The sequence below is a fragment of the Ochotona curzoniae genome, unplaced genomic scaffold (genome assembly GCF_017591425.1).
Source record: "Ochotona curzoniae isolate NIBS_2020 unplaced genomic scaffold, NIBS_Ocur_1.0 contig_1274, whole genome shotgun sequence".
In the NCBI taxonomy this organism is placed as follows: domain Eukaryota; kingdom Metazoa; phylum Chordata; class Mammalia; order Lagomorpha; family Ochotonidae; genus Ochotona; species Ochotona curzoniae.
In genome coordinates, this window is record NW_024465023.1 from 35,218,838 (window position 1) to 35,242,734 (window position 23,897).

The 23,897-nt window shown below is 40.2% G+C and overlaps 1 pseudogene; it reads left to right on the forward strand.

Moving 5' to 3' along the window:
• The first annotated feature begins 7,937 nt into the window (after nucleotides 1–7,937).
• Nucleotides 7,938–14,621, forward strand: LOC121171772 (annotated as a pseudogene).
• Nucleotides 14,622–23,897: the final 9,276 nt, after the last annotated feature.

Genomic DNA, 23,897 nt, shown 5'->3' on the forward strand with positions numbered 1-23,897 from the left:
CTTCGTAGGTTTGTTAAAAATAATTCAACTTTAAATGGAAGGCTCGTTGATATGTATGTTATAACTCAATAAATGTGTAGCGAGAACATTCTGCTGCACCAGGAACAAATCTAAACTTGAAACTCTCTCTGAACCAAACGTTGAAGCTCTTTCTACTCCTTTACTTGTGTTTTAATAGGAGTCAAAGAATTTATTTGATGGGGGGGGGGTGAAGAGAGAGGGAGAGGCAGAAGAGAGAGATGAAGAGAGGGACAAAGATCTATCTACCCATATGCCCACTCCTGAAATGACCACAAGTGGCCAGGACTGAGCCAGGCTGAAGTCAGGAACCAGAAGCATCTTCTGGGTCTCCCACGTGGGTGCTGGGCTCCAAAGACTTAGGGCCATACTCTAGTGCTTTCCCAGACCATAAGCAGGGAGTTGAATTAGAAATGGAGGATCTGGGGCATGAACAAGGACATATATAGAATGCTAACACTTCAGGTGGCAACTCTAGCCACCATGCCATCATGGCGCCAGACCCTATTGTCAAGATTTTTTTTAAAAAAAAGATTTATTTATTTCAATTGGAAAGTCAGAAGTACGGAGAGGAGAATCAGAGGGGAAAATCTTCTCTCACTGATTTACTCCCCAAGAGGCCACAATGGCCAGAGTTGAGTCGATCTGAAGCCAGGACCTCCTTCCAGGTTTCCCACATGGGTGCAGGGTCCCAAGACTTTGAGCCATCTTTGATTGCCTATCCAGGCCACAAGCAGGGACTGGATGGGAAGTGGAGCAGCCGTGATAGAAACCAGCACCCATATGGGATCTCAGCAGTTGCAAGGCGGGATTAAACTGCTACGATTTAGCACTGGATCCAAAACTTTTTAAAAAGCTATTCTAGTGGGTACAAAGTGATATCTCACTATTGTAGCTTGTCTTTTTCCTGGTGTTATTGAAAATCTCTTTATGTCATTATTCAAATATTTTACCTACTTTTTTTTTAGATATTTATTTGGTTACTTTATTTGAAAGTAGAGTAATAGCAAAAAAAAAAAAACAGAGAGAGAGAGATAAAGATAGATTAATTTCATTCTATGTTTCATTCACCAAATGACCTTAAATGCCAGCATTTTTCTGTATGCCCTGTTCCATTGTAGAAAAACAAGCATTATGAGTCTGATTTTTAAGCTATCTGCAACTACTACATGTTAGTACATATTGCCTGGTAGCATGACTATGTCCAGAGAAAAACCTCCCACTTTCCCTTCCTAGGCTATCCTTCATCCGGCAAAGAGCAAAAAGTCACACTTTCCAAGAAACTTTCTACAATCCTGATATGTCACAAACCCCTTGTTTCTAAAGTCACACATAGCACTGCTTGCAATGTAATGATCGAAACAGAACTGTAGGGCACCTCTATTAATTGTCCTCCTTGAGGCTTCTGTGAATAATGAGAGCTGATTTAAGGTCTTTGGATATAGAAAGATGGATACAGACAGTGGATGTTGCTTTGAAAAGGAAGCCCTAGGCCCCGGAGCACCTTACGAAATCATATTAGGTTTGATAGAAACCCAGGGATCTGGGTCATTAACCAAAGAGAAGGTAAAATAGCCAGGAACCCCACTGCTAGCAGTCTTGAAACAGGAGTGAGTCGAAACACCTGAATAGCTGATGCCATATTGCTTTTGAGTTGGGCTGTAGCCTTAGAGCTTCATATAGACCTAGAGTTCAATAAATGTTCAATAGACTTTTTTAAAGTTCAGCTATCTTCCTTGTGAGCCATGATCTTAGATTTTCTCACAGTTGCTCTGATTTTTAAAGCTATTCAAGACTTCTCCATACAAGTAACCAAGTTGATTACAAAAGTGTATGGGCTGAGGGACTAAACGGAACATGAAATTCAGACTGCACTCTGTTGGTCAAACCTGCATGTCATAGCACTGGATTTTTTCCACTCAAATCAAAAGGTATCTTCTTGTTTGCCCCAAGTCACCGTATGAGATGGTGATAACCCTGGATTGGTACCTCAGGAATTCCAGGTAGAAGGATATTGCTCACACAGTCCCGGCTTTCATTCAAGTTTACTGCATTCCTGTGCATGCGAGAGGTTACCTTCTCCCTCCTTTTTCTGTTTCAATCTCTCCGCTATTTCACTCTTGCGCTGAAGCTGCAGGATTGCACATCATTAACACCTTAGACTGCTCCTCCCAGTTCAAGCTTTGATTCATGGTTTCCACATCGTCCTCACGCTGAGCTTCATAACCTGCCTACTAGTTCATCGTTTAGACATTTTAAGATGTACTGGATGCTCCAATGTTATCTAGAAGGTGCTGAGTAACTTGTCAGAAGAGGACTTCAATTGAAGAGAGGAGAGAAATCATACTGCTAGCAGGCCTAGAGAGAGCTGCTCAGGAAGGGCAAAAATGAACACATAACCACTTGACACATTCCAAAGTTGCTTGCAGCCAGGGCTCCCTACAGGAGTAGTTACAGTCCTTAGTAGAACCAGCCTACTCAAGCTCATCCTACACCTTCAAACAAATTACAAAAATGTGTTCCACTGCCCCTGGGTTAGGCAGATTGGTCAAAGATGACCCTTCTTCACAACTGTAGCCCTTAGCAAGAGAACTATGCCTTTTGTCTTCAGATAGAAACTGCTAGACACCAGGCTGGCGAATAGACTCTGGATTCCATTTCAGCCCCTGTGAGCATCTTTGTTGTGAATCCCTGCATAATCCAACATAGCAATCTCGAGCTTGATTCCATGGTTGTTTCACATTTCCTACACTTCAAGCTCAGTCATTGCCAATGAATACTTCAATGCCAACGACCTTTGGCATTTCCAGGGGACTAGCAAAGTCCTACATAAGTTCTTATTAAGGAAGGAAGAGACAAATGTAAAGTGAGAGGAGAAATAATGACAAAAGACTTGGTTTTACATAAATATCCTCTTATGTCAGTTGAACCTAGAAATTTAGGATAAGATTAGAGAACATGCAGAGCTAATGTGTACACCCATGCTCATAGTGGAAAACTGTCCGTCAATTTTTGTTCCTATTCTTTAAAGCAAGAATAAATATTTTAAATATGCTGTTCCAGATCCTTACATGAAAGATTAAAAGTAGTATAGGATAGCAGTCATGAGACCAAAATTTTTAAATTAAATTTTAATTTCAATTTCCACAATGATTTGTTTAGCTATGTGCTAGGCTTTCTCTGGGTCCTCGGTTTTCTCAGCTATGAAACTGTAACAGTAGAACCTACCTAACTGAGCTGTTGTGTACATTTTAATCATAACATCCCTATGAAATGGATACTATTATTATCTTCAATTTAAAATGAGGAAACTGGGCCTGGCATGGTAGCCTAGTGACTAAAGTCCTCTCCTTGCAAGCAATGGGATCACATGTGGGCACCAGTTCTAATCTTGGTGGCTCCATTTCCCATCCAGCTCCCTGCTTGTGGCCTGGGAAAGCAGTGGAGGACAGCACCTGCATGGGAGTCCAGTAATGGGAGTCCTACACCAGCATGGGAGTCTGCTGGCTCTTGGCTTCGGATCGGCACAGTTCTGGACGTTGAGGCCACTTGGGGAGTGAACCATGGGATGAAAGATCTCCCTGTCTGTCTCTCCTCTCCACATATCTGAATTTCCAATAAAATAAAATAAATCTTTAAAATAAGGAAACTGAGAAGCAGAGAGATTATCTTTGAACTCAGATAATCATGCTCATTTTTATGTATTGACAGGGATTCGTTACCAAGGGCTCTTGGTCTGCCCTGCATGGGAAACTACCTGAAACAATGGAGTCCCATTGTTGAATCTGAAAAAAGAAGAGATGAATTGTAAGGATCTTACAGGACATTTACTTTGCCACCTCCAGAAACAGTTTGGAAAACAGAGGCCTAGATCAAAAGAGAAGGTGGGACCTTCCCAAGTCCTGTTCAAAGCTTTTCGCAGTTCCAGGTAGGCTTAGACAATTTATGTTTTGGGAGTTAAAAGAAAAAAACAGACCGAGGTTGAGTGGACCCCTGAGAAAGAGTGGGAGACTGGCAGCTTAGCAAGAGGGAATGGAGACAGCCTTGTTTACAGACCTGGGAGAGGCACAGTGCTCACTCATTGGTAGCGTGGCTGAGACAGAGTGAGATGGCAACATAGAACACAGGTACCAACTTGGGAGCTGATACAGGAGTGAGAATGCCAAGTTCCAAGGGCTTCGGGTTATTAATACCCTGGTGCCAAGGGGGAATCCCAAAGAAGCAAATTTCAAATTCTACAGGGGAATCTCTGGAGCTTTCAAAGGGGTGTGGTGAGTGGGTAAGACCCCTCCCCCTCACTCACACACACACACACACACACACACACACACACACACACCTTTCCCAACCAGAAAAGCGTCCGATTCAAATACTGGGGTTTTGTGTAAGATTTGGTTTGAAGAAAGAAAGAGTTCTGCTGACTTAAAATAAGAAAGAGAGGAGAGCATTTGGGTCAGTAGTTAAGATTGCACTTGGGGTGCTCACAAAATCTCTATCGTAGTGCCTGCTTTTAATTCTGGCTCTGCTTCCAATCCAACTTTCTGCTGGTGTGTGTTCTGGCAGGTGGCAAGCGGTGGTTAAAGTACCTCAGTCTCTATCTCATATGTGAGAGACTGAATTGGGTTCTGGAATCCCAAATTCAGCCTGGCCAAGCCCTAGTTGTGAGCACTTGGAGAATTAAAGCAACGGGTGTAATCTCTCTCTCTCTCTCTATCAAATAAAAGTTAATATACATGAAAATTAAAGAGCACTTACAACAGAAGTGAAGGTAGAAAGAAATCCATCATGTTACAGGCTGGGGAAAAAAAGAAAAGTTTGGTGCTTCACAAGAAAAACATTCCATTGGGCAAGGGGCAAAGTCAAAACAGAAACAGTCTGTCATCAAGTTTCCTCTAGCAGCGAATTTAAGAGCGATTCCTTTAACCCCTTGGTAGAATTCATTGACACTGGCTAGCAAAGGGAATCCTGGTAGCAGAGCTGAACAGCACCTGCAAAAAACCCAGTTCTAGCTTCAGTTAGTTCCACACTTTGCTTCTTCCGCAATAACAATATGATTTTTACCTTGAGTTATGATGTTCTCTATCACAGTCCGACAGCTGCTGCCGAACAGTGAAGACTTACCAGATGGGTATTGAAAAAGCTAGCTCCTGTTTCCTCTATTTCACCTTCTCACCCCAATACTCCTCACCTCAATATTTGTTCTCTAAAAATATAGCAGCCCTTGAAGTTCCTCCACATCATGGTTTGATGCTCTTGCTTAAGCAATTTGCTATGCCTGGTCTGCCTCTTCTTCCTCCTTTTGTATGACTGGTTCCTAATCAGTCAGGGTTTAGCTTAAGTGGCAACTCCTCTAAGATGTATTTCTTGAAAGCCCATTACTGAGTTATGAGCCACTTTTAGAGCACTCCCTCTGCAGGGACTCTGTTCATCTGACACCTAATATTGTGTTTAGCTTGTGCAGTAACAGCTTAAGAAATGGTAGTTCATTTCACACACTTGTGATATGAAATGTGATAGTGTGCACATTTATCTAGAGGATATTGACAACATCTGACAAAATTAAAAACGCATCTACTTTAACTGGTTTCTAAGATATCACTCTTTTGCGAAGAATATTGTCTATGTGAATGAAATTGACATTTTGAGATTGAATCATTGTTAATAGCCTTTGTCTATACTTTTGAGGAACAACATTTTGTTATCTGGACTTTTGTTGAATTCTTTGCCTAATGGCAGGTTAAGTCTGTTATTAGGAAGTGAATTGAAAGTATGTCAATGTAAAAAAAAAAATTTAATGAGGAAGGAGAGGCTGGTGCTGTGGCATACAAGACTAAGCTTCTACCTGCAAGTGCCAGCATCCTATATGGGTAATAGTTCCTGTCCCATCTACTTCATTTTCCTTCCAGCTCCTAGCTCATGGCCTGGGAAAGCAGTAGAGGATGGCTCAAGTCCTTGTACTCCTGCGCCTATGTGGGAGGCCTGGAGGAAGCTCCTGCTGCTGTGGCTATTTGGGGAATGAATTAATTGATGAAACATCTTTATTTCTCTGTCTCCCCTTCTCTCTGTGTCTATGCTTTTCAAATAAAACTGGAATAAATCTTTTAAAAATTTAAAAAGAATAGAAAGGAAGGAGGAGATAGGGTGAGAATGAGGGCAGGAGAGAGGCTAGAATGGGAAGTATCAATATGCTCCAAAATCTGCATTGTGAAATACATGAAACTTATGCACCTTATATAAATTAAATGATAAAAAGAAAAAGTGGAATTACTTTTTACACATGTGATGGTGTATTTAAAAATGATCTCTGTACATACGTGGTTATTCAAGTGCAGCACTGGCTAGCGTAGCAAACACTTGGGAAAAACTGAAGTATTAACAGAAACAGGACCAATTAACCAGGAAATGGCACATTAAATATTGATGCATCATTTTATGCAGTGATATGAAAGTGTCTTAGTTTTCCATCGTGTGTAACAAATTACTCCAGCACTTTATGGCTTGTCACAAAGTTTATTCTAGTGCATAGTTTGCATAGGTTGGGAATCTGAGTGTAGCTTAGCTTGTTAATGGTTTCATAGACTGAAATTATTCTCAGCTGCTGTGATTTTAAGACTTAACTTTCCATCTCACGCAAGTGATTGTTAGTAAGATTCACTTCTTTGCAGATGGTTGAACTAAAGGTACTCTGTTCTTCATGGCTGGTGGGCAGAGACCTTGGAACATAGTCTTTTGCAACATAGCAACTTGCTGCATCAAAGCCAGACAACTGTGACTGCAAGAGAGTTCTAGCAAGGCCCAATTCAGCTTTCAGCAGCCTACTCAGAAGTGACATCCTCCCCAAATGGATTTTGCCGGTGTGTTTATTAAAAACAGATTACTGGGTCCAGACACCACCCTCCAAATGCACTCCAGAAGGGACTTAAACACAACTCTGGATGCCAGTAGATAAGCGTTATTCAGTCATGTCAGAGGCTGCCTACCACTAAATGGAACTGAGAATAATATAGTAAGTGGAAAAAATTGAGAACACAACAGTAGCCTGACTATGCTAGTGTATGCATGTGTAATATATGTATTACACAGACATACATATATACATACATATATTTCACTTTGTGGACACACAGACTATCATTGTAGAGATAGTAAAGAAAAATAACATTGGCTGTCTTTGAGGGAGGGTACATGGGGGATTATTGAATCAAACTTAGGGGGAGAAACAGATTTTGAATCTGTTAATTTTGGAAATAAAATATATAATATAAAAAGAGTTAGTTTGCTTTAATGTATATCAATGAAGAACATTCAGGCAACAGAAGGTTCAAATTCCAACGCATTCAGTTGGAACCTTAAGATAAATACTCAAGGGCCCAGCGCAGTAGCCTAGTGACTAAAGTCCTCACCTTGCATGCACTGGGATCCCATATGTGTGATGGTTCTGATCCTGGCTGCTCTACTTCCCTTCTAGTTCCCTTCTAGTTCCCTGTCTGTGGCCGGGGAAAGCAGTAGAGGATGACCTAAAGCCTTGGGACCTTGCACCTCAGTGAGAGACAAGGAATAAGCTCCTGGCTCCTGGCTTTGGATTGCCTTAGCTCAGGCTGTTGTGGCTACCTGGGGGAGTGAATCATCGGACAGAGGATCTTTCTCTCTGTATCTCCTTCTCTCTGTAAATCTGACTTTCCAATAAAACTAAATAAACACGAAAAAGGAAAGAGGCTCAAGATCCATCAAAGGGAGACAACATACAAGAGTTTTGGAGAAATTAAGTTAGAACATTTATATAAAGCACATAACACAGGCCAGGAAATTAATTAAGCCCGATTCTCCTCCTTCCTTGGGTTTCCTTATCTAGTACATGTTTGAGACCAGTACATGCCCCTACAAACCTTCCCTAAGTATAGTGTATCCCTCTTGATGGGATGGAGGGAGCCAGAGGCCAGCCCCAGGCGAGTTTGGAGCTCGAGAAGGGTATGTGAAGTCAGCGAGGAAGAGACATGGACACAGTCACTGGGTGCCCTCTATGAGCAGCTCAAGAAGCTGTCTTTTTTTATGTACTCAGACACATCACAAGCATCTGCACAACCATATCATTGTTCTATTTTTACTTCAAGAGTAAGCAGGCATGCGTAGATATCTGATTATTTTATTTCTTTTTTTACTTCATGGTTAAGCAGGTGCTCTTAAAGATAATTCTGCAAAAGTACTATGATCATTTCTCTTAAAGCAAGCCATTATTCATTCTTCAGTAGGTGACAGCCAGGACTCCAAGGCCAAATTACCTACTAATCAGTAACACATTCCTACTACATTCCCTTTTCTACAACTTACCTATTATTTAAATGGGAGAAATATCTTAAAAGAAAAAACATTTCTATTTTCACAACTTATCTACAACTTAACAAGGAAACTATATCCTGGGCCTGGTGCAGTATCCTAGAGGCTAAAGTCTTCACCTTGCACGTGACTGGATGCCACGTGGGTGCCAGTTCTAGTCCTGGCGACCCCACTTCCCATCCAGCTCCCTGCCTGTGGCCCGAGAAAGCAGTCGAGGACGGCCCAAAGCCTTGGGACTTTGCACCCACGTGGGAGACCTGGAAGAAGCTCCTGGCTTCAGATCGAGTTCAGCTTCCGCTCTTGTGGCCACTTGGGGAGTGAATCAATGGACGGAACGTCTTCCTCTCTGTCTCTCCTCTCTGTATATCTGACTTTCCAATAAAAACAAATAAATATTTTTTAAAAAGAAAAATATATCATAAGAGAAAAATAAAGATCCAAGGTAAATGTTTTAAATACTAAATCCCTCTACAGCTATGGGCTTTAAAGCCCCATAAACAAACAATAATTACAAGCATATTTCTATAATAGTAATAAAAAATATCCTTTAATTCCTCCAGCCAAAAAATCATGAAAGTGGCTGAAACAGATACATTTTCTCTGCTCCAAAGAAATTGAAAAGGCAGGCTAGCCTTTAAGGTCACAGTAACTGTATTTATCACCATAGCAATTTCAATAATTTTTAAGATATTTATCAAGCCATTTCCCAGAAGGCGTGCTACATGTCTGGGTCAGATTCCAGGGCAATAGTTAGGCACACAATAAGATGCCCAGAAAAGACATGGACTTCATTGTACTCCTGTGTGCAAATTATTAAAAGCGCACTCACCAAGACATTATCAGAAACACTAACCCCCAAGCTCACATTGATTGCAAAAGCCATCTCACAGAGGCAAACAACAATGCCCTGATAGACTGCAGAATTCTTTAATGGGGTGGTTGAGTGTCCATGCAAAGGGGGGGGAAACTGAGTCAAGGATGTTGGAGAGACGTCTTCCAGGCCTTGCGGTACAGCTGGAAACTCCTCGTGGCTTTGCCAACAGGGGAGCTGTCGTTTTTTCATCTCCATGTCATCCATACCCACTGCGTGGACCTCAGCAGGAGGGAGCATAGAACTTGGTGTCAGAGAGTTCTGGAGATCAAATTATGTTCCCCTTCCTTCTTAGCAGTGTGATCAGTGTCTCAGGGACTCAGTCCTCTCATTTGAATCTTCATTTAACAGAACTGTTGAGCGGATTCTAAGAGGTGAGGCCTGAATCAAGAAAGGAAGAAAGGCATGGACCTGGTGATGCTTTTGGATCTGGCACAATCCGATTTGTATTTTATCTCTTCTACTTATTATTAACAATCATTCTAATTAATAAACCATAATAGCTTGCATTTATTGGAGCATGACAATGTGTCATATTGTTAAGTGTTTTATACTCCTTATCTTACTTCTCTGGCCTGTGACAGTCAAACACTGTTAAAACAAGAGACAGGGGCCCAGCGACGTGGTCTAGCGGCTAGGCTCCTCGCCTTGAACATACCGGGATCCCATATGGGCGCCGGTTCTGGTCCCGGCAACTCCACTTCCCATCCAGCTCCCTGCTTGTGGCCTGGGAAAGCAGTGGAGGACGGCCCAAAGCTTTGGGACCCTGCACCTGTGTGGGAGACCTGGAAGAAGTTCCTGGATCCTGGCTTTGGATCGGCATAGCATCGGCTGTTGCACTCGCTTAGGGAGTGAATCATCGGACGGAGGATCTTCCTCTCTGTCTCTCCTCCTCTCTGTATATCTGACATTCCAATAAATAAATCTTTAAAACAAGAGACAGGTCTGTAGGTCTCCAGTGTGATTTTTTTTTTTTGTGGTTAATGTTTTGTTTTTTTGTTTGCCAAACACAAGAGAGACAGAGAGATGATCAAGAGAGACAGTCTATTGTAGTTTTTTTTTTTTAATTGTAATGTCATTATTTGGCTTGGGTATTGGGGCATCGCTGGCTTTATAGATTGATTTGGGATCTTTTTCTCATGCTTCTTTCTTTTGAAAGGGATCATAGAGAGATAAAATTCCCCCCCTAAAAATTGGTAAATTCGCCCATCTGGGGCTGGTGCTTTTTGTTTTGGAAGATGATGAACTATGATTCAAGCTGTTTAACAGCTATGTCAGTTACGATTGGCTATTTCCTCTGTGTGAATTTTGACAGGCTGTTTCATTCAAAGAATTGATCCATTTCATCCGGTGTTATTGAATTTGAAAATACAGAGTCATTCATTACAGCCCTTTATTATCTTTTTTGTTGAAGATTTTATTTATTTTTATTAGAGAGTCAGATATACAGAGAGAAGGCAAGACAAAGATCTTCCATCCACTGGTTCACTCCCCAAGTGGCCATAACAGCCAGAGCTAAGCTGATCCGAAGCAAGGAGCCAAGAGCTTCTTCCTGGTCTCCCATGTGGGTGCATGGATCCAAGGCTTTGGGCCATCCTCCACTGCTCTCCCAGAGAAAGGTAGGGAGTTGAATGGAAAGTAGAGCAGCTAGAAAACAAACTGGCACACATGTGGGATCCCAGTGCATGCAAGGTGAGAACTTAAGTCCCTAGACTACTGCACTAGGTCCCTTTTGGTACCTTTTAATGTCCACGAAATCCATATAGCGGTGTATCCTCCGCTAAAATTTTGATATTACTAACTCAAGCCTTTCCTCTTTTTTCTTAGTCTTTCTAGAAGTGTATTGATTTTTAAAATCTTCTCAAAAACATATTACAATTGTTTTCTGTTTCCTGTTTTTAATTACATTCATTTCTGCTCCAATTTTCTTTTTTTGTATATACAATGGATATATAGAATAAATTCATGACAAAATTAAAGTGGAAACTAAGCATAGGTCTTGAGAAAAATTAAAATGGAAATGCATCATAACAAAATGTATTGGATACAACAACGATGTTCCCAAGAGGGAAGGTTAGAGCAAGAGGCGTCTATACCAGAGAGTATAGGATCTTAATAAAGAGTCTAACATCACACCCATAGGAATAAAAAAAAGCAAGAATAAGCATAATGAAGTTAGCAGAAGGAAGGAAATGATAAACATCAAAGCCAAATAAATGAAAGCTTAGAAAAGTGACAGAAGACTGACAAAACTCAGAGTCAGCATTTCAAAAGATAAATTTTGCCAAACTTTATCTATAATAGCTATGAGGAAAAAGGAATCAAATAAATAGAGCTCATGAAAACAGACGCTATAATTGATAGCACCTAAATACAAAGGATACTATGTACTAGACAGATTGGATGATCTCAGAGATAATGGATAAATTCCTAGGCCTATGCAGCCTACCAAGACTGGTTCATGAATCAATGGAAAACATAAACAGATCAATCACATTGAAGGGGTTAAAGCAGTAATAAAAAGAACATGTTATAAAAATAAAAACAAGGACCTGATCGCTTCATGGATGGACTCAAACAAGCATCTAAAGCACTAGTAACAATTTTTGAAAAATTCTTTTAAAAATTGTAAAGATAATAATTCCAATTATCCTTTTTAAAATTTCATTTTATTTATTTATTTTTTATTACATTGCATTATGTGACACAGTTTTTTAGGCACTGGGATTTCCCCTCCCCCAACCCTCCCCCCATGGTGGATTCCTCCACCTTGCTGCATAACCACAGTTCAAGTTCAGTTGAGATTCTTTCATTGCAAGCATATACCAAGCACAGAGTCCAGCACCCTATTGTTCAGATAAGTTCAACGGCTTCTTGTGGAGACCATCTCTGGTCTGAAGGTAGAGCCAGCAGAGTGTCATCCCAACGAATCAATTCCAATTATCTTATAAGACTAAACCAGCATTAAGATATCAAATGCAGGAACTAAAAGGAAAATAAAAATGCCTGTGTGTGTCAGTTTTGCCACAAATTAAGTGTTCTTTCAAACTTTATTTTAAAAATATGTATTTATTTGTTTGAAAGGTAGAGTTACTAAGAGAAGGAGAAATAGAAAGTGATAGAGAGAAAGAGAGAGGGACCCTCTACCCACTGGCCTACTCCCCAAATAACCCCTATGGCCGGAACTGTGATAGTCTAAAACCAGGAGATAGGAGCCTCAACTAGGTCTCCCTAGGCATGCAGGGGCCCAAACACATGGGCCATCCTCTACTATTTTTCCAGACATATTAACAGGTTGCTAAATCCAAAGTAGAACAGCCAGGACTCGAACTGGTGCCTACATGGGAAGCCAGAGCTGCCAGAGGCTATTTTAACTGCTACAATGCAGTACTCACCCCTGTTTTAAACCTTTGCCAAACAAAATAAGAACCATATGGTACTACAGTTTTCATGATCTATGACTATCTTAAAATTCACCATATATGGGTGAAACAGACATATTTTTAATTTTATTGTTCATAGCACTTGCCTGTATTCTTGAAGAATGGTGTCCTTTTTAGTTGTTGAATTCTTTATTTAGTGAAGCATCAAACTGTTGCCTATAATGTAATTTAAAATAGGTAATCTAAAATGAAAAAAAGTGTTTTCCCACAGAGGCACTCTAAAACATCTAGATTATTATTCACATGATGAGAAAGGTGAATGAGAAGAATTAAATTAAGTAAATAGGCTAAATGAAATGAAGGAATGTTCTATGCTGACAAGAAAGGGAAAAAGGCTAGTGTTGTGGTATTGCAGATTAATTGGCTGCCTGTGCCACTGGTATCCCATATGAGCACTGGTTCAATTTCTGGAAGCTTGGTTTCTGGTCAGTGCTCTGCTGATGTGACTGGGAAAGAAGTGGAAGATGGTTGAAGGGTTTGGGTCCTTACTAGACTTGTGGGAGATCTGGATGGAATTCTGGGTCCCTAACTTTATCTTGGTGCAGCCTTGGCCCTTGTAGTCATATGAGGGCATGAACAAGCAGATGGGAGATCTCTTTCTGTTATTCTGCCTTCAAACAAATAAAATCAAAAACATAATTTTTCAAAGCTGGTTCTTGCTCAAACACTTGATATCAAAGTTATAATAAGAGGCCTTATTACCATATTCTTCACCCTTATCACTTTCATAACAAATGCTATGTATTTCCCTTGAGTAATTTTTTCAAAGACTAAGAACTTACACATTTATGCTTTAAAAAAACAAGATTTGAGGATGCACAAAGGTGGACAATGGGTAGACATTGTGAAGACACAGGCAAGAGGCAGAGATGTGTACATTTTGATATTTCACCCCAATCCTCATAACTGAGTGAAAGTATATTTGTTAGTTAGTCACATTATCCAGAAGACTGTTATTTCTCTATACATTTTAATAACTTCAGATAGCTATTCTCTCGTGGTAAAATGTGATCTAAATGTGTTATAGTATGTCCATGACTTCATCTGCTGTTTACCAGGTAATGCCAAGTGTTTGTCATGTTGCCATTGGCCTTTCAGTGTTAGAGAAGGTATCAACATTTTCTTGATTGGGGATATTAAACAGAGAACTTGAGATTCAGAGTTGCACTGCTTGTTTTTAAAGTGTCTGAAAGAGAAAACTAAAAAATTACAAGGATACATATTTATAATTATCCAAGGATGAATAAAAAGATGGGTGAGGTTGAGTTCGTAATTGTAGTTGGAGAGTTTACAACAATCTGAAATCATGGTGATGATGGGGGAAACGGAACAGGCAAAGTGACATTTATCTGGATGCTTGCTGGAAGGCTGCAACTTGATGAAGCAGAAGTTCCAGTTCTAAATGTCACTTGCAAACTGCATAGAATCATTCCCAAATCAACTGCAAGTGTTCACTGATAATTACATGAGAAGATAAGGGGTGATTTCCAATTCGTGACTCATGTAATAAAGCATCTGCAACTTGAAAACATCATTGATCAATAGGTACAGACATTTTCCAGGGTGAATCGCAGTGAGCAGCACTAGCTCTTTAGGAAAATTGGTTGATGGCTATTTCATTGATGAGCCATCTGTATATTTGGATTCAAGGCAAAGACAGCCAGTAGCCTGTGTTGTCAGGCATTTCATACTCCATGCAAAGAAGGCCTTGGTTTGGGACATGTTTGCATCATGGCCACCTATGTAGCAGATCGAGTCACAGTTTTTGATGGTGCTCTGTCCAGAAATGTCATTGCTAGTTCTTATACATTTTTTAACTGCCATGAATTAACTTTTGTCTCAGCTTCAAATCAGACTCAAAAGGCATCCAAACAATTATAGACCACGAATAAATAAATTCAAATAAGGATATACAACAAAAGAAGAGCAGAAATTATTTTTCCTTGGATAATTAAACTGAATGTTAGAATATCAATAATCTGTCAAAAATTTATTGATATTGTTGTTGTATGTAATTTTTATCAGGTTTTATATGCCACAAACTATAAAGCTTGATTTACTTAATGTAACATCAAAAGTCTGTTATACCATAAACTGTAATCTGAACACAGAAAATGTCACTTTTCTCTCCTTGCTAAGGCTCCCTTTGTGCATCAGAAGATATTTCAAGCTGTAAAATTCACGTCCAGGCTCCCACTATGTACAAAAACATTTTCTTTTTTCAGAAAAGATTTCTTTATATTTGAGAGGCAGATCTCCAGAGAATAGGAGAGACAGAGAGAGGGAGCTCCCATAAGCTGGTTTCCATTACACAAATGGCCACAACTGCTGGAGTTGAGCTGATCTGAAACCAGGAGCCAGAAGTCTCCTCCTGGTCTGCCATTTGGATTTAGGGCCACAAATATTTGTGTCATCCTTCAATACTTTTCCAGGCAATGAGTGGAGAGCTGGATGAGAAGTAGAGCAGCCAGGACACCAACTGGCACCCATGTGGGATGCTGGGGTTGCAGGTAGACTATTAGCTGGCTAAACCATAGCTCTAGCCCTGGAAGATATTCAGGAGGTATAATAAATCTGTGTGCTGGAGAATCAAGATGGCAGAATACGGTAAGGATAGGTTTAAACAGAGAAATACTAGCCATTGTGAAACAGAGATGGCAAATTCCAATAAATAGAACAGGATGGAATAACAGAAATGGGGTACCTGGAGACTGACAGACACAGGAAAGCCCTGGACACAATGGTGTGGCATTGCAGTGACTACTATTCCAGTAGCATTCAGCAAATGGTGATCTGAAATCTACCAGCAGCCAGAACTCCACAAGCAACAAGGTGGGAAAGGATGTTTGTCAAGAGTTCCAGAGGTAAACCCAAAGAACTGCCCATCCTGCTGGTTTCTTTGATTTGACCAGGAGCAAAGACAGCAGCAGGTCCCAGACCGGTGATGCAGGAATACACTGAATTTCACATCCCAGTCCACCCCTAAAGCCATATCAGTCACCATTTTGTTATAGGAGGCAAGAGCAATGGGGCAGGACTGTGCCTGCACGGAGCTGGGAATGAACTCATTTCTGGCTCAGTGAACTGCAACGACGTGGTATCCTACAAGTTCCATCCAAGACAGTTCCGAGTAGCCCTCATACCTGATGGCCAGCAAACCAAGGACTCTAGTAGTGGCACATGAGGCACCATTTCTTACAGTGTAGCAAAGAATTTAAGACATCAGGGACAACAGTGAGCTGTGCATGAACTGAGCTCTTGAAAACTCAGTGAGTTCAATGGATTGCACTGGTCCTGCAGGAAAATAATACCGACTATGGCATTGTATGGGTCAAAATAGGTCCATGTCTTTCTCAAACCTAATGGCCAACAGCTTCTGGCAAGATCAACACCACCAACAAATTAGCTATATAGGACACCTGGTGTCTCCCTAATCCTGGGACCTACTCCAACTGAAAATGGGAGAAAGTTTGTACAAACAATGGTGCAGCTTCAGCATGGTATCACAGAAGGTGGAGACTGGTGACCCAGGAACTGGGGGCTACAGAGACCATGGTGGAAATCTAACATAAGAATCCAGAACTGGAACTCGCTGGAGGGAGTGGCACAGGTGACTGCAAACAAACAGCCATGTACCAACTGCAATAAGTAAAATTGAACTGTAGACCTGTGGGTGACACAGCTTAGAAACCCAACCCAATGAGAAGACTCTGCTAACCAGAAGTACAATGACCAAGAGCAAAAGAAGAGACAAAGGCACAATAAATATACTGAAAACTCCCCTGCAAAGGAGCAAAAACTCTTTGCTAACCTAAGAGTTCATTAAGGAAGATATGGAGAAAATGGGGGATGATACAGAATTCAAAACACTTGTTGTAAAGCTTCTTATCAACAGCAACAAGCATGTAATATAAGGGTTCGAGAATTTAAGGAACATATCACACAAGAAAAGAATCCAATGAAAGCTGATATATCAGAAATGAAGAATACAGTGGAGCAAATTAAAAGTACAGTGGAGAATCTCCAAAATAGAATGAAGGAGGCAGAACAAAATATCTCAGAATTGGAAGATATTTTCTGTCATCAGGGGGAAACAAACAAAAATCTGGGAGCAGAGCTGGATCAGGCCAAAAAAAAGGTATTCCAGATTTGAAATACACCATTAAAAGCACAAATATAAGAGTTATGGGAGTCCCAGAACGTGCACAGAAAGAAGCTAGGTTTACAAATGTATTTTTAATGAAATAATAAGGGAAAATTTCCCTAATCTAGAGAAAGAGTTAGGTAACAATCTCCAGGAGGGGCACAGAACTCCCAGTAGGTTTTACCAAAAGTGATCTTCACCACCACACATGATAAGCTCTCTTCAATTTAACATAAGGAAAAGATTCTTAAATGTGCATGTGGAAAAAAATCAACTCACATGTAAAGGAATGCCAACTAAACTCACAGGAGACCTCTCACAGGAAACTCTACAGGCGAAAAGAGAATGGAGTGACATATTCCAGATTCTAAAAGCAGAAAATTGTCGGCCCAAGATAATGTACCCAGCAAAACTTTCCCTTTTCTTTGAAAATGAAAAAAAAAATTCCACAGTAAAGAAAAGTTAAAAGAGTATGACTCTTCCAAACTTACCCTACAAATGATACTTAAAAATGTTCTCTTGACAGACAAAAGGAATAATACCCACCAAAACCAAGGGCAAATGTGAAGAACATCCCAGTAAAATAACAACAGAAGACTAAATCAATGAACAACCCATTGCTAAAATGACAGAACCAAGTTATCGCTTTTTGTATTAACCCTGAATGTGAGTTAAACTCATCAATCAAATGTCATAGATTAGTAGACTGAATTAAAAACAAAACCCATTTATTTGTTGCCTACAGGAGACATATCTCACCAACAAAGATCAGCGGAAACTGTATCTCATGGATTTTGATTTTTTTTTTGTTAGTCTCATCTCTTCAAAACACTCTTCTGATTCGGTTTTTCAGTGATCATACAGTAGCATCATTTTCTTCAAGAAGGTTCCTGGTTTTCTTTTTCATTTCTTCAGCAACACATTAGTCATCCAGTAGCATGTTACTTAACTTCATGGTGTTGGTAATTTCTTTTTCCTGCCTGTTGTTGATTTTGTTTTGTGGCTTTTCATTTAAGGGGATGTATAGTAACTGTGAAGTGGAGACTGTCATATTTAGTAGCATGTTATTTAACTTCATGGCCTTGTAAATTTCTATTTTTCTTCCTGTTGTTGATTATGCATTGTGTCTTTTCATTTAAGGGGGTATATAGTAACTGTGTAATGGAGACTAACATATCCAGATGTGAGGATACAATGCAGTATGCACCTCTACTTCCAGACTAAAGATGAATTACCAATGAAATTGTTTACTATATCTTGACAATGGGATGCTGGACTTTCTGCCATTGTCCATGCCCACAATGATGGACATAAGATTGTGTATGAAAAATTATACTATAATGGTAATGTAGGGGAACATAGTGAGTGGGGAGGGAGTTGGGGAGGGGATAAGGGAAATCCCAGGACCTATGGAACTGTATCATAAAATGATAATAATAAAAAGAAGTAAAATTTAAAAAAATTCATATGCTAATACTGATATATGTTACCCATTCAAAATATCTTAAAAACAATTTCTGGGGCCTGGTGCATTAACCTTGTTGACTCAAGTCTTTGCCCTGCAAGTGCTGGGATCCCATATGGGCTCTGGTTCTAATCCTGACAGCACCACTTACCATCCAGCTCCCTGCTTGTGGCTTGGAAAAGCAGTGGAGGACAGCCCAATGCCCTGGAACCTTGCACCCACGTGGGAGATGCTCAAGAAACTATTGTCTCCTGGCTCTAGATTGGATCTGCTCCAGCCATTGCAGCCACTGCAGAATGAATCAGCAGATTTGGAAGATCTAAAAGAAAAAGAAATAATTCATGTACTTACCTGATTTACCCAGGTATGAGAGTCTAATTAAATTTCCCCTATTATATATTTTAAAGATTCATTTATTAAAATGACACAGAGAGGGTCCGGCGCGGTGGCACAAGTGGTTAAAGGTCCTCGCCTTGCACGCCCGGGATCCCATACGGGCGCCGGTTCTAATCCCGGCAGCCCCGCTTCCCTTCCAGCTCCCTGCCTGTGGCCTGGGAAAGCAGTCGAGGACGGCCCAAAGCTTTGGGAACCTGCACCCGCGTGGCAGACCCGGAAGAGGCTCCTGGCTTCGGATCGGCATAGTATCGACCCGTTGCGCTCACTTGGGGAGTGAATCATCGGATGGAAAATCTTCCTCTCTGTCTCTCCTCTCTGTATATCCGCTTTTCCAATAAAGAAAAATAATAAAAATAAATCTTTAAAAAAAAAATGACACAGAGAGTAGGTGACTGAGTGACAGACATGTTTCATCTGCTGTTCATTCCCTATATGGTCCCAGCAATGAAGTCTAGGCCAGGCTGAAACTAGAACAAGTAACACCATCCTGGTCACCTTTGTGGTTGGCAGGGGCTCAAGTGCCCGAGCCATCTTATACTCCCTTCTCAGGCAGAGAGCTGGGTCTGAAGTACGGAAGTGTGGACTTACACCAGCAGCTTAATATACTGCATTGCAATTCTAACCCCTAAATTGCTTTAAAAAAAAAAAAAAGAAAAGCCAGGGTCTCCACTAATGAGCTTTGGTAGCTATAAGTGATAATTATATATTTTTTTAATTTGTTTTCAGTCTTTGTACTTTCCAAGGATGATTATCTACCTCAAAACAACATTAGTAAATGGACATTTATTACATTATAAATAGTTTTTCTTAGTGTTTTGTGATTATTTTGAACATGTTTATAAAAATCATTTCAGTGCCTCTTCTCCCGCTCAAAGACTGTAGCTTTATTCCGAGTTTTTTTAGTTCTTATGCTCCACAGGATTCTATATTCTGTAATTGTTTTCATATTATTGCAGTTTTATTTAAAACTGTTTATTTGTATATCTCGAAAACCAGAGTTACAGAGAGAGAGAGGGAGAGACTAAGAGAAAAGAGTTCTGCCATCTGCTCTTTCATTTTTTGGATGGCTCAAACAGCCAGTGCTGGGCCAGGCCAAAGCCAAGAGCCAGGAGCTACAAGTTTTTCTGGGTCTCCCATGTGGGTGCAAGGGCCCAAACACCTGGCCATCTTTCACTGCTTTTTCAAGCCACTAGTAGGGGGCTGGATTGGAAGTGGAATAGTTAAGACATGAACTGGGGCCCATATGGGATGCTGCTATTGTAGGTGGCAGCTTCACTTACTGACCCCAATAATGCCGTGTTAATCACACACATTCATATGAGTATAAACGCTGATAAAGATTTAGAGAAAAGTATTTCTACAGAACATTGTTTTTTTTTTCTTACAGCTACAGACTCAGAGCACCAACAAAGCAGGTGCTTAAGCAGCTATATGTGTTTTTAAACATTCACAGATTTTCCAATAACAGCAACAGAATGAAAGAATAACCATTTAGCAATGTTAAGTATCCCTTTGCATCAAATATGCACATTTCTAAATTCTAATGTAGAAAACATTATCTAAATATTTGAGTTTTAAAGCTTTGTATAGTGGATAGCAAGAGTTTTAAAAAAATCTAAAGAATGTATTAAATTACTAAGTTTCCACAGTAAGATAGCTGTAGTTTCAAATGATTTCTAGTTGAATTTATGAATTATGCACTGAACTGGAATTAATTTATGAGTAAGAAAGTTTACTAAATAGATTGATGGGGTAAGAAAAAAAGGAGGGTACAGCTGAAACTCATGTGACAGAATTGGTGTTGCAACATAATCAGCAGTTTTTGATGCTGGCCCCATGTATTGTAGTGCTCCTTTAAGTCCTGGCTACTCTGCTTTGAATCCAGCTCCTGCTAAGGTGCTTCAGAAGGCAGCAGTATATGACCCAAATACTTGAGCATGGGAGGCCCAAATGAAGTTCCAAGATCCTGACTTGAGCCTCGTCTAGCTCTGATCATTGTGTCCATTTAGGTAGTGAACCAGAGAATGGAAAATCTCTGTCTACCCCTTTCTCTGCTTTTCAGATAAGTAATTAAATACCCATCCCCCCCCCCTTTTTTTTTACAAAGTCAGACATACAGAGAAGAGGAAAGACAGAGGGGAAGATCTTCCATCCGATGATTCACTCCCCAAGTGGCCGCAACGGTCGGTGCTGCGCCAATCCAAAGCCAGGAACCAGGAACTTCCTCCAGGTCTCCAACACGGGTGCAGGATCCCAAGGCTTTGGGCCGTCCTCGACTGCTTTCCCAGGCCACAAGCAGGGAGCTGGATGGGAAGTGGAGCTGCCGGGATTAGAACCGGTGCCCATATGGGATCTGGGTGCTTCAAGGCTAGGACTTTAGCTGCTAGGCCACGCCGCTGGGCCCAGCCCCTTTTAAAAAACGAAAGTATGATTTGGGTGAATATCTCATTAGGTCATCTAAAAATCTATGTGATTAATCCATAAATACACATGTATCATGACAAACTCAAATCTGTAAAAATGTATTAGTATATTTCATTCAATACCCTCATTTCCTTCATTATTCTTCCCAAAGTTACAATTTTTAAAAACAGGAAGTTTAATTAAGCAACAAGATGCTTGCCTTGAAGGAAAAACTAGCCAGCATTCATTTTGTTAAGAGTCATTTACTCTGACCTCAAGACAGATTGACCTACGTGTAACAGCCACATACAAAAATTATAAAATTGTCCTTGGTTTTATAATGGTGAGTAAAAAAACATTAAAATTCTCCAAATAAGTTATGTAAGGAATTTTATGCTGTTGGGGTTTTCTTGTTGTTGTTAAAACAGTGAGAGCTAAATAACTTTCTGAAATACACTGAAAGAGCTGGAAGCGCATTCCACTGATGTATAAAGAGAATATTTTCACAGAACCAGTTTAATCTCCATTGATGTCAGTCCAAATATACCACTGGCCATTTAGTGAAAAGAAAAGATGCAATATGGTTGTGCACATATACAATTTACTTTGTGTACAGTAACTGAATGGGAATGGAGAACCAAAAAAGAAAAAAAAAAACTGCAATGTAGTAGTCAGGAAATGATGGAATCAAATTTCGGCTTTCTAATTGAGAATGTGTTCTGGGTCTGTAAGAACAGAGCTCTAGAACAAATCATCAGCTTCTCTTTTTCAGGGATGCCTCCCGTCCGCCGCTGGAATGGATCAAGTGCTGATACATCCTCATTTCCAAGTGCGCATGTGTGTCTGAATCATGATTCGCTGCCAGTCAAATCAGCACGTGATCTTCCTCACCGACAAACTCTAGCTAACCAGTTGGCGCATGCCCCTTAAACTGTACCACAGAACCACCCTGCCCTGCCGACTTCAGATTAATATCATCATTGTTCTCAATTGACTACAGTCAGCACCAAAGTCTCCTAAGTGGCTTCTATACAAAAGAGGTACCAAGTCTGTACCAAGTGAGTGCACATTCCGCACCAGGAATGGCGCCAATTTGTGAGTTTGACATGTGCTTCCATCCTTGTTTCTGGGCATTTAATGTGCCTAAGTGTAAATATGTAAAAGTTGTTTTGTACAAAAATATGGGATTCTACTAAATTAAGTGTTCGCTTATTTTAAATATGTTGAATAAAATTAAAAACTGAACGAAAATATGGTGTATATATACACTGGCAGGAACACTATTTTGCCTTTAAAAATATGAAATTATGTCACTTGTGGGAATGCGGATGAACCTAGAGGAAAGTGTGCTAAATGAAATAATTTAGCCAAAGAAAGACAAATGCCACAATGATCTCATTGATGCGAGGAGTCTGAATAAGTTGATCCGATAGCAGTTACCATTGTATTTACCAAGGACTTAATATGGGATGGGCTATAGGTTGAGAATATATTTGTCAAAGTATATAAAATTCCAAGTAGGAAGAATAAATGAGTGCAGATGATCTATTGTCTAATATCGTGACCCTAGTCGATAGCAGTGTATTATGCTCATAATAATTACTAGCAGAGCATGCTTTAAGCGCTCTCACCATAGAAAATGATAGATATGCTTGGTCATGCATTTGTCAATTAGCTTGATATAGCCAATGTATAACATATATTACAAATCAACATTTTGTGTAAGATAAGTGCGGGTATAGTTTCTATTTATTCATTGAACAGTTATCAATTTAAAAGATCAAAAGAATATATTGAGATTGATTGCTTCTTTTTAAAATATTTTATTTTCAATGGAAAGGCAGAGGCAGAAAGTTCTTTCATCCACTGATTCACTCCCCATGTGACTGCAAAGGCCAGAGCTGAGCTGACCTGAAACCAGGAGCCAGGAGCTTCTTCCGGGTCTCCCATGCGGGTACAGGATTCCCAGGCCTTGGGCCATCCTCTACTGCATTCCCAGGCCACAAGCAGCGAGCTGGATTGTAAGCAGGCTGGCAGGGACATGAACTGGTGCCCCTATGGAATCCAGGGACATGCAAAGTAAGGATCTTAGCTGCTAGGCTATTTGCGCTGGGCACAAAATTGGTTGCTTCTGAAGAGACAGAACTGAGAGTGAGGTTGAGACTGACGAAAGGGAAAGGCACTGCTGTCGTTTGAATTATTTCTGTTAACTGCTGTGCTAGACATTTAAATTGAAGCTTTTAAACTGACTTGACTTTAGGTTCCCCCTTTGTTTTCCGGAGAGATATTTAGGGGAATCAAACCGGAAGTCACAGAACAACTTGCTTTTGAGCTGGTGTCTTTTCTGAGTTTACATTTTGTATTAGCACATAATACATGTAAAATTTTGTAGGGCGCAGGGCAATATTAAAAAAAACATACATACAGACATAAGATTACCAAAACAGGCTTTTTGGACATTAGAAAAATGCTAAGTTATTTAAGCCAGAAAAAGCATTTTATCATTTTCCAGTTATGCTTTGTTTTCATCACGCTTGACCCCAGAGTGAGTTCGGTCAACTACTTCATGTAAATAAAGACACACACGTAGCCTCGGGGACACAATTATGAACAAAACAGACATGACCTTATACCTTCCAAGAATGTACATTGTGATGGTTGAGAAAGACAGTTACAAGTTGCACCCACAATTATTTTGTGAAAATATGATCAGCACTAGAGTGAAGTGCAAAGTATTGGGTGCCTGACACTTAGTTACCTAGTCCAGAATGTCAGAGGTCTTTCTGAAGTGGTAACATTTATAGAAAGCACTGAAAGGTAGCT